Here is a 12,502-nt window from a genome sequence, read left to right on the forward strand (position 1 = left end):
TTTTTTTTTTTATCAAAGGAGAATGAAATAGTATTAGTAGCCAAAACTGTTTTCCACAATGTAGAAATATCAGGATTCAAGTAAGTGATTCCAATTTTGGTGAAACAGTCTCCTCACCCAACCCATTTTCTATTATTTGAGAAGGAGAGAATTGGAGTGCACAGGGTGAGTGGAAGTCAGTGATTTATTTTATTTTGATTTTCATTAGAAACTTATAATTCTTTTTCAAGGGACAATGTTATGTTTGAAGGTCTGTCTTTTTCTGTCATTTTTCCCCTTTTATCAGTGGTACCATCTGTATAGTGTGAGTTTTTATTAGTTATGAAATAGTTATATTGTTTCTCTGGCAAATGATGGAACTTCAATTATTTTTATTTTATGGAAAATTGATATGTTAGGAGTTCATTAGGTTTTTGATTTGGAGACTTTCTGTGGAGGAACTATTTTAGTTTTTTTCTTCTTGATCTTAGAAACTTGTATTTCTTCATTTCTTGGTGTATCTGTATTACTACTTGTTATCATCATTTTTTTTTCTCTTTAGGTTATTGATGTAGTGGAATCATTGGGTTTTGGTTTGTAAAGTCTCATATATTATTGTCTCTATTTCCTAGTTACTTTTAAATGTCAACATTTCTAAGCTCACAGTCACGTTTGGGAACATCTGTTGAGGATGTGCCCCATCGGAGTAGCTAGTTGCTAAGTTTTTGACAGATTTTGTTGATTGATGATGGCTGGGTGATATCCCTTCCACTGAGTGTGCAATATCCCTAAGAAAGTTGACCTGCACTAGATAAGACAGCGAGCTTCGCATAAAAGACAATGACTACATTAGAGAGAAAGCCTGGAAACAATGATTCCTCATGGTTTTTGCCTTCAGTTGCTAGATTGAATATCTATCCTAAACACTGACAATGATGGATTGTGATCTGCCAGAATGAGCCAAATAAGCACATTTGTTACCAAAGGTACTTTTGTGTAGAGAATTGATTCAGAGCAAGAAAAAAGCAAGTTATAACAGAATGTGGTAAACCCAAAGTGATTCTGTTGTTCAAAGGTGGTGGGGGAATAATTTTGGGTGTATGTGAACATATCAAAACTTAGATGGCAAAAGACATAGAAAGCTGCATTATGGGCTCAATTGGTAATTCTTGTAATACTTTGACTAAAATACTGTTAAAAGTACTGCAAACAATGAAGGTAGAGGTCAAAGGACTTCAGCAGGAATTAAAATAGAGGTCATTTATGTGATATTTTGGACCCTACTTTTTCTTTTTCCCATGTCCTCAAGAAACTGATTGAGTAAGGAAGAATTAAAAAAAATAATGGGGGATGGAGAGATGGCTCATAGGTTAAGAGCACTGTCTGCTCTTCCAGAGGTCCTGAGTTCAATTCCCAGCAGCAACATGGTTACTCACAACCATCTATAATGAGATCTGATGCCCCTTTCTGGCATATGGCAAACTTGCAGAAAGAATACTGTTTACATAATAAAAAAATAAATCTTTAAAGAAAATAATGGGGCTGATTTCTTAGATGGAATATTGACTTTCTTGGATAGCTATTACTTATGGTTCATTCAGTACAACATTACAAAAATCAAGAAGTGGACATAAATAAATGAAAAGACTATTGGTTGTAGAGAAAAAGAGCACTATGAATTTGCAGAAGGTATTCAAATGCTGAACAGAGTCTGGAATGTTCAGGGAGATTATCACCATTAAAAAAGAAGGCCCTTATTCTACATCGGAAGCCTAGCAAAGTGTCCCAAGGGTAAGAATCCATCCTTATATGCCCTCATTTAATGGAGGGATTATGCAAAGTGATTGACATTCCCAGGAAGCAACTTTATTCAAAGCTTGCTGCAACTCTGGTCCAAGCATGGCAGAGGCCATCACAACTTAGAAACCAAATTTGGGAGAATCATTGATGTTGAAATTGTTTTGGAGACCAGAATGGTGTAAAATTTAAGATTACACATTTTTAGTCTGCATTTTCAGTTCAGATCTGTTGTTTTCCAGATTTATTAAGAATAGATCAACAAATACACCACAGAAAAGCCCTATGGGTACTAGGAATGTCTGTCTACATGATTCTGTTTGTCCTGGTTAACTCTGAACATGTAGCATGACTCACAGTATTGGTAACTTTATCAATGGAACAAGGGACATAAATGTGCAAATTCTCTCAGTTCTCTTCAAATATGTAAAAAACTTCAGAGAACAATGAAGCCACAAATATTAGCCAGGTAATAAAGGCTCTTACCATCAAGGCATATTCAAATATGCAAAGTCATCCTTAATGCAGGAGAACAACATGAGTGTAAACAACATGTTAAAACTTTAAGGTCTCAGTTTTCTTTATACTTAGACGAAATTATAAAATTAATTCATGAAGATATAAATACTCAACAATGTAATGAATGTGGTAAACCTTTTAAATGTTTCAATTATTCTTGCAGGCATGAAAGAAGTCATACTACAGAGAGATCATATGAATATATTGAGTGTGGTAGAGCCTTTGAATGTCATAGTCATCCTCAAAGGCATGCAAAAACACATACTGAAGAGAAACCCTATGAATGTAATCAGTGTGGTAAAGCCTTTGCACACTCCACTCATCTTCAAGTACATAAAAGAACACATACTGGAGAGAAACCCTATAAATGTAATCAATGTGGTAAAGCCTGTGCTCAACACAGTGCTCTTCAACTGCATGAAAGAATACATACTTGAGAGAAACCCTATGAATGAAATCAGTGTGGTAAAGCTTTTGTTCATCACAATGATCTTCAAGTACATAAAAGAACACATACTGGAGAGAAACCCTAAGAATGTAATCAATGTGGTAAAGCCTGTGCTCAACACAGTGCTCTTCAACTGCATGAAAGAACACATACTGGAGAGAAACCCTATGAATGTAATCAGTGTGATAAAGCCTTTGTTCGTCACAATGATCTTCAAGTACATAAAAGAACACATACTGGAGAGAAACCTTATGAATGTAAACAATGTGGTAAAGCTTTTGTACAATTCAGTCATCTTAAAGTACATAAAATAACACATACTGGAGAGAAACCCTATGAATGTAGTCAGTGTGGTAAAGCTTTTGTACAATCCAGTCATCTTCAAGTACATAAAAGAACACATACTGGAGAGAAACCCTATGAATGTAAACAATGTGGGAAAAGCCTTTACACGTACATATCATCTTCAATTACACAAAAGAACACATACAGGGGAGAAACCCTAAAAATGTAATCAGTGTAGTAAAGCCTTTGCTCAACACAGTGGTCTTCAACTGCATGAAAGAACACATACTGGAGAGAAACCCTATGAATGTAATCAGTGTGGTAAAGCTTTTGTACAATTCATTCATCTTCAAGTACATAAAAGAACACATACTGGAGAGAAACCCTATAAATGTAATCAATGTGGTAAAGCCTGTGCTCAACACAGTGCTCTTCAACTGCATGATAGAACACATACTGGAGAGAAACCCTATGAATGAAATCAGTGTGGTAAAGCCTTTGTTCGTCACAATGATCTTCAAGTACATAAAAGAACACATACTGGAGAGAAACCCTAAGAATGTAAACAATGTGGTAAAGCCTTTACATGGCCATATCATCTTCAAGTACACAAAAGAACACATACAGGGGAGAAACCCTATAAATGTAATCAGTGTAGTAAAGCCTTTGCTCAACACAGTGCTCTTCAACTGCATGAAAGAACACATACTGGAGAGAAACCCTATGAATGTAATCAGTGTGGTAAAGCTTTTGTACAATTCAGTCATCTTCAAGTACATAAAAGAACACATACTGGAGAGAAACCCTATGAATGTACTTAGTGTGGTAAAGCCTTTGCTTGTCACTCTCATCTTCAAACACATGAAGAAATACATACTGGAGAGAAACACTATGAATGTAAACAATGTGGTAAAACCTTTGCACAGCCTAGTTATCTTCAAGTACACAAAAGAACACACACTGGAGAGTAACCCTTTGAATGTAGTCAGTGTGTTAAAGCCTTTGCTTGTCACAATGCTCTTTAATTGTATGAAAGTACACGTGGGAGAAAAACCCTATGAATGTAAACAATGTGTTAAAGCCCTTGTATGTAATAGTGATCTTCAAAGGCATACAAAAACACATACTGGAGAGAAATCCTATGAATGTAATCAGTGGGAAAAAGCCTTTGCACAACACTCTCATCTTCAAAGGCATGAAATTACATTTATTGGAAAGAAACCCTATGAATGTAATCAGTGTTCTACAAGCCTTTGCTCATCACTCTCATCTTCAAAGTTATAATATAACACATACTGGAGTGAACCATACAATTGTGATCACTGTGGTAAAGGCTTTGTTCATCATAGTGCTCTTAAATTTAATGAAAGAACACATAATTGAGAGAAACCATATGAATGTAAGCAGTGTGGTAAAGCCTTAGCACAGCCCAGTCATCTTCAAGTACATTAAAGAACACATACTGGAGAAAAACCCTATGAATGTAATCAATGTGGTAATGCCTAATCACAACACAGGGCAACCCTATAACTGTAAAACTTTTAGTGTGTAATTGGTCTCTTAAAGGCTTTGATATAACATTAGACTTTGAGGATCTGAAAAAAATTCATACCAAAGGCAATCTGAATCTATATGAATTGTTACGACTTCAGGCCACATACTTACATTCCATTACACAAAATTATTTTGGAAAAAAATCTAAATTGTGTCAACAATCTGTTCAAGCATTATAATGTCTCTTTTTATTTTGTTTACACATGTCAACTAATATGGAAATAGGCCTATAAAGTTAAATGATAAGGTAACTAAAACAAGGTCTTTACATATCCCTGGCTGTCCTGGAACTCACTTTGTAGAGCAGGCTGGCCTCAAACTGATAGAGATCCACTTGCCTCTGCCTCCTGAGTACTGGCATTAAAGGCGTGCACTACCCTGCCCATCACTTTCCATCTTTTTGAGTTTCTGCTTTTGAAGGCTAACTGACCTACACACTTCTAGAAGACACCTCTCTTCAAATACATGAAATAATAAATTCTGGTGTAAAATTTCATAGATGTATATTATTGCTTTTCTGTTGCTTTGATAATGGATCATATCTAAGTGAACTGAGAAAAGGGTTTAACTTGGCCCTTGATTCCAGAGAAATACAGGAACCCCATAAAAGTGGCATGGAAACAAGTGTCAGACATGGCAGCTAAAGCAGGCAGCTAAGAATCCACATTCTTTTTTTTTGTTGTTTTATTTTTTCGAGACAGGGTTTCTCTGTGTAGCTTTGTGCCTTTCCTATATCTTGCTCTGTAGACCAGGCCGGACTTGGACTCACAAAGATAGGCCTGACTCTGCCTCCCAAGTCCTGGGATTAAGGGCATGTGCCACTACCACCTGGCTTTAGAGTTCACATTCTTGTCCTGCAGCATAAAGCAGAAAGTGTAAATTGGAAATGGTGTGCAGATGTAAATACTCAGGCCAACCCTCAAAACAGATTTCTTCCAGCAGGTACCATTTTCTAAATTTTCTGAAATCTTTCACAGACTGAAAATGATAGAATACTCTGACTTCAAGCCTACATGCTTGCTATCTGTTACATGGACTAATTCATGATTGAGAAAAACTTTGTAATCCTTTAGATGCCTCAAAACCCATGCTACCAAAATTATAATAGAAAAACATTCATGATTGAAAATTAGTTTAAAGATTTGACTTTATTTTAATTATGCTGTGTGTGTGTTTGTGTGTGTGTGTCTGTCTGTCTGTCTTCCTCTTTGTGCATGAATGTGCATTCTGGTTGCCAAGAAGGTTAGACCCTTGGAGCTTCTTCTTGCAAGAATTACTGGAAGTCATCCAAAAATCTGATTTGGTCCAGGAAATCAACTTGTGTTAAAGGCTTGATCATGTCTCTATCCCTGTCAATATTTTAAAGCTTTTTATATTCTCTTGATATAAGAAAACAGATAGGTACTCATATAAAAGAAAACTATGTAAACAATTTGGTTAAGACTTTAACACAGTTGTTTTCAGTTTCAAGGAAAAAATCCTGTTTTAAGTCTTCTTTTGTTGTAGATTTGATGTAAGTAAATTATTAACCAAGTTCACTGAAGACTGATATGAAGATCCCATTGCAACTTCTATTTGGCACCATTTGAGTAAGATACTGAAATGTGGAATATAAGGCAAATTCAATTAGTAAAGTTTGTTTTGTGGTCCTTATATTCATTCTGTGGCTTTTGTTCACCTTCTTTGGCACTTCCACTTATTCAGAGATATTTATCTGCTGCCTTGTGTAGAATGGGATGGCTATCATCTAAGTGGTTCATTTTTATTTAACTCTCAGGTAGTATGTGATCACACTTTTTAAGTAAGGGTGTTTGTGAAAGGGTGGTGGATTTTTGTTCATGGTTTTATTTTTAATATTTTTTCATAAATTTCCTTGAAATGTTATTTGTTATCTGCTTGGTTTGAATGTCAGTAATTAGTCATGGATACATTAGAATTCATTATCCTTGTGTGTCAGTCTCCTAAGAACAAGTCTAAGGGTAGATGATGTACTTTCAATGATTGTTGTTTTGTAAAAAGTGTAGGGAAAGGGGGCTGGGTAAAGAAACCCACAATGACCCTGGAGCCCAGAATTAGGGAAAGATGACACAGATAAGGCCAGTTAAAAAAAAAACACAGTTTGGCTCAAATCAGTACCATCTCTGCCCCTGGCCAACTAACTTGTGAAACTAACCAATCACAGAACAGGATAGCAGAATCTTGTCCCTAGGGCCCAGAACCAGGGAAAGAAACATAACTTATGTGTTGGACCTGAGCCAGAGAAATGAACCAAGGAAACATGCCCTGACTCTGAAACTGGTGCCAAAATAACACTCTTGGTCCCTAGAATCAGAGTCAGTGAAATAAATATGCCCTTCCCTTAAAGGTAGTGTCAAAAAGCCAAGAAAGGCCAGTGAAAGAAGAACAATTTGTCCCTGTAATCAGGACCATCTTTGTCCTAGCCCACAAAACTGGCCAAACACTGGCAGAAAAAAAAACTGATTGGTTAACTCCATCCTCAAAGCATCCTATATAAACTTCCCTGCCTGGTCAATTGTACTCTCTACCCTGGTAGAAGCAGCTACTCTCCTGGACTCCTCCTTCCCCCCAAAAAAATCTCAAAAGTGTTTTGGGTGTGAAGACCTTCATTCACTGGTGCACGAAAAAACCTTATTGGGACGTCCCAAGTTGTTTTGAGCAAGGGGGAGCTGAATAGAAGAACCTTACTGAGATATACCATAGTGGATTCAACAAGGAGCTGAACAAAAGTACCTTGCTGAGATGTTTCAAGTGGATTGAGCAAGGACTAGCTGAACAGAAGATCCTTGCTGAGTAGACAGAGCAAAAGAGCTGAAAAGTAACACTTTTGTCCTGAGCCAGAGGAGATTGCTACATTTTTTGTAATTTCTTTGGCCAGAGAAGCAGGGCTTTGCTAGGAAGCCCCCTTAAGAGGGTGCTGAGCAAAGCTCCACTGTAGTGGGTCTCCAGGAGAGGAGCAGAATTGCTATATCCTGCAGGGCGATCATCACCCATCACACCAGGTATAGCCTGACTTTTCCGTAGAGTCAGGATACCCTTCCCTGCTGAAGTACTTCCAGGCCTGACTTTCCTGAGAAGTCAGAAAATCTTCCCTCCAGGGTTGGGCTAAACAGCTCCAGGTTTCCAAGACACCTTCAGGGCATAGTTGTTGTTTTGAGCAGCTTGAGGTGTCTGGGATACCTTGCCCTCTAGGACTGAACTTTCTTTTTGCAGTTCCAGCTATCAGAGCTGTGCTAAGCAGCTCAAAGTGTTTTCTTACTCTCAGGTAGTCAGGACACCTTTCCTCAGATTTGCAAAACCCTCATTTTGGTGACAAAATCTGGGACCAAACTCAGAGTTGTTGCAACCTATTTACTTACAAATACATTTTAATGAGGTTAATTTTAAAATAATTAAGAGAGAATAAATCATTAAATACTTCATGTATGTATCCAAAGAAACATTTTCATCTATCTGAAAGAGTTGTAATAATTTAGGGGAGTCAGTAATCAACTGTATATTTCACAATAAAATTAATGTGCTATGAATATGTATACATTATTTAAAGTCCCATGCATCTTCATGTCCTCATCTGTTATGCATTTGGCACTTCATCCCATACTGTTGTCTTCTAAGGGAATTATCCAGAGATGTCAGATAATGTAATAGCAGTGAGATTTATTTTGTGGGGTCTACTTTTGTCCAACTTCATATGTTGATCAACATAACATTGCAGACTTGCACAAGAAAGACATATCTACCACAGCTGTCTCCTTGATGCTCAAATAAAATTAGTAGTAATATTAAATCAATAAAAAAACCGTCTTTTCAGATTGTAAATATATTTTTCTTGAAAGATAATGCAAAGTAGGAGAAATTGAATGGTAACTCCTATTTGCAAATGCAAATGATACATTGCTATCTCTTTTTTTCCTTTTATTGCATGTGAATTTATTTAGTTTATTGTGAGGACCAAACATTTGTTCATAGCAGTTTCTCAGATCAACAAATGAATGTGTGAGAACATCTTGAATGTCAGTTATTAGTCATGAATATATATGAATTCATGGTCTTTATGTGTCTGTCTCCTAAGTACAAGTCAAAAGGTAGATGATTTACTTCCAACAATTGTTATTTTCTCAAAGTATTTTAACAATGTTAATGTTAAAATACTTAATAGAGTATATAAAAACATTAAATACTTATGTGTGTATCCAAAGAAACAGTTTCATTTGTCTGGAAGAGATTTAATAATTTAAGTCAATGAATAATCAACTGAATATTTTACAATAGAACTTGATTACTGTGTATATGTATATATTATTTAAGGTTCCATGCATCTTCATGTCCTCAACAGTTATGCATTTGGCATAATATCTTCAAGTATTACTTAAAAAAATCTGGTGTGTGTGTGTGTGTGTGTGTGTGTGTGTGTGTGTGTGTGTGTGTGTGTGAGATGTGACTATGGGTTTTTAGGCCATGACAGAAATGTGAAGAATAGAAGACAACTTTGTGGGGTCTACTTTTGTCCATCTTCATATGGTGATCACGATGAGGTCACAGCCTTGTACAAGACAGATATTTCTAACAGAGCTGTCTCATTGATGCTGAAATAAGATTAGCTGAAATATTAAAACAGTAAAATATTGTTTTTTTCTGATTGAAAACATTTTCTTTTAAAGATAATGGAAAATAGGAGACACTGACTAATAAATACTATTTGTGAATAAAAATGATATACTCCTATTTCTTTTTGTCTTTTTCTTGAATGTTGAATGAGTTAGTTTATTCTTAGGACCAAACATTTTATCATAACACTTTCTGCAAACAACAAATGAATGTCAGAGAGTAGTTTCTGTGAGTAAAGGTGGTTGTTGCTAAGCCTGGTGTCCTGAGTTCATACTCTAGGAACCCATATCACTTTTACAACTCTTTCTCGTATTTCTACATTTCTGGTGTGGCATACAGACACTCACATGCCAGCACCTACACAAATAATTTCAAAACACAAATAGGTTCCATTGAGGTAACTGGCAACCAAGTGATTCCCTGGCTTTCATCTGGAACTAACATAGTATGAATAGATAGCACACACATAAGTTGTCCTCTTGCTGCTACATACACATCATGGCAAAAGAATAGCATCAGTACATTCTGGATTTCATTTTTCAGGATGCCTTTCTCTGAGCATCAGTACATTCTGGACTCCATCCCCCAGGATGCCTTTCTCTACATCATTACTACATGTGGGACTTCATTTCCCAGGACAGCTTTCTCTACAACATCACTACATAAGGACTGCATTTCCAGTATGCCTTTCTCTAGAGCATCCATACATTCTGGACTTCATTTCCCAGGATGCTTTTTTTTAGCATCAGTTTATTTGGACTTAACTTCCCAGGATGGCTTTCTCAACAGCCACACTACATAAGGACTTCATTTCTCAGGATGCCTTTCTCTCTACAGCATCAATACATTCTGGACTTTATTTCCCAGAAAGCCTTTCTCTATATCATCACTACATACTGGACCCCAATTTCCAGGCTGCCTTTCTCTATTTCATGAGTCCATTCATGACTTCATTTCCCAAGATGCCTGTCTCTAGAGAATCACTACATTTCAGACTTCATTTCCTAGGATACCTTTCTCTATAATACCAGTACATGTTGAACTTCATTACCCAATATTCCTTTCTTTAGAGAATCACACCATTTGAACTTCATTTCCCAGCTTGTCAATCTCTACAGGTTCACTTCAAGTGGGATTGCATTTCCCAGGATGACTTTCTCTACAACATCACTACATGTGGACTTCATTTCCCAAGATGTATTTCTCTATAGCATCAGTACATTCTGGACTTCATTTCCCAGAAAGCCTTTCTCTCCAGCATCACTAAATTCTGGACTCCATTTCCCAGGATCCCTTTTTCTGCAGCATCAGTACATCCTGGACTCCATTTCCAGGATGACTTTCTCTACAACATCACTACATTTCAGACTTCATTTGCCAGGATGACTTTCTCTAGAGCACCATTACATTCTGGACTCCATTACCCAGGGTACCTATCTCTATAGCATCAGTATATTCAGGACTTCATTTTCCATGATGCTTTTCTCTACAGCATCACTACACAAGGACTTCATTTCCCAGAATGTCTTTCTCTACAGCATCAGAACATTCTGGACTCGTTTCCCAGGATGACTTTTTTTTAGCATCAGTACATTTGGACTTCATTTCCCAGGATGCCTTTCTGTACAGTATCACTATTTGTTGGATTTCATTTTCCAGGATCCCTTTTTCTAGAAGATCATTATATTCTAGATTTCATTTCCCAGAAAGCATTTCTCTAGATTATCACTACATTTCAGACTCATCTCCCCGGATGCCTTTATCTAGAGCATCGTTACATTCTGGACTCCATTTCTCTGGATGCCTTTCTTTACAGCATCACTATATTTTGGACTTCATTTAAGTCTAGAATATATCATGCTGAGGGAGGTAACCAAATCCCAGAAAAACAAACATGGTATGAACTCATTCATAAGTGGATTCTAGATATAAAGCAAAGAACAATCAGACTGCAACCCAATTAACCAGGGAGGTGACATAGCAGGGGGGACCCTAGGATGACTGTGGCTTATAATAAGTTTTGGTTTTACTCAATCACTGGGCAAGACTCAGTGGAACATTTCACTATTAAGATAAGAATTTGTAGAGGCAGGTGGATCTCTGTGAGTTCGAGGCCAGCCTGGACTACCAAGTGAGTTCCAGGAAAGGCGCAAAGCTACACAGAGAAACCCTGTCTCGAAAAACCAAAAAAAAAAAAAAAGAATTTGTACAGTATCAAGCTGAAAATAGAAAAAAAAAAGTAAAAGAGAAAAAAAAAAGACTGACTTTCCCAGGATGCCTTTCTCTATAGCATCTGTGCATTCTGGTCTTCATTTCCAAAGATGCCTTTCTCTACAGCACTATATGTTGGACTTCATTTTCAAGGATGCCTTTTTTCAGCATCAGTGTATTTGGACTTTATTTCACAGGATGTCTTACTCTACTGCATCATTAAATTCCAGACTTCATTTCCCAGGATGGACTTCTCTATAGCGTTAGTATATTACTTACTTCATTTCCCAGCATGCCTTTTTCTTGGGCATCAGTACATTCTGGGCTTCATTTCCCAGGATGCCTTTCTCTATAGGTTCAGTACATTTGGACTTTATTTTCCAGGAGGAATTTCTCTACAGCATCACTACATAAGGACTTCATTTCCCAGGATGGTTTTCTCTATAGCATCAGTATATTATTTACTTCATTTCCCAGGATGCCTTTCTCTAGAGCATCACTACATTTGAACTTCATTTCCCCAGAAGCCTATCTCTATAGCATCAGTATATATGGACTTTATTTCCCAGCATGCCTTTCTCTATACATACCATCACTACATTTGGACACCATTTTTCAGGATGCATTTCTCTACAGCATCAGTATATACGGGCTTCAATTCCCAGGATGCCTTTCTCTATAGCATCACTAGGTTTGGTCTTTTTATCCCAGGAGGCCTTTTTCTACCACACCATCACGTTCTGGACTTCACTTCCCAGAATACCTTCTCCATAGCACCATGACATTGTGGACTTCATTTCTCAGGGTGCCTTTCTCTATAGTATCACTGTGATGAACTTCATTTCCCAAAATGCCTTTCTCCACAGCACCATAACATTTGGACTCCGTTTCCCAGGTGTACTGTGTCCTCAGGAGTTTCCCCTTTTCCTCAGCAGGTGTACAGGGCCCTCAGCAGGTGTAGAGGCCCTGACCTTCTGCATGGTGTTGTCACCTCAGCAGTGTCAGGTTGATGTCAGAGTCAGGGTCTCAGAATCAGAGGGTTAGCGTTCAGGTTAAATGTTACGGGTATTTCGGTTAGAGTTA

General features: G+C 37.2%; 1 pseudogene; it reads left to right on the forward strand.

The window, feature by feature from the left end:
- Positions 1-12,502, forward strand: part of LOC131900939 (zinc finger protein 431-like) — a 36,702-nt pseudogene that overhangs the window by 12,358 nt on the left and 11,842 nt on the right.

The sequence above is a fragment of the Peromyscus eremicus genome, unplaced genomic scaffold (assembly GCF_949786415.1).
Source record: "Peromyscus eremicus unplaced genomic scaffold, PerEre_H2_v1 PerEre#2#chrX_unloc_1, whole genome shotgun sequence".
Classification (NCBI taxonomy): Eukaryota; Metazoa; Chordata; class Mammalia; order Rodentia; family Cricetidae; genus Peromyscus; species Peromyscus eremicus.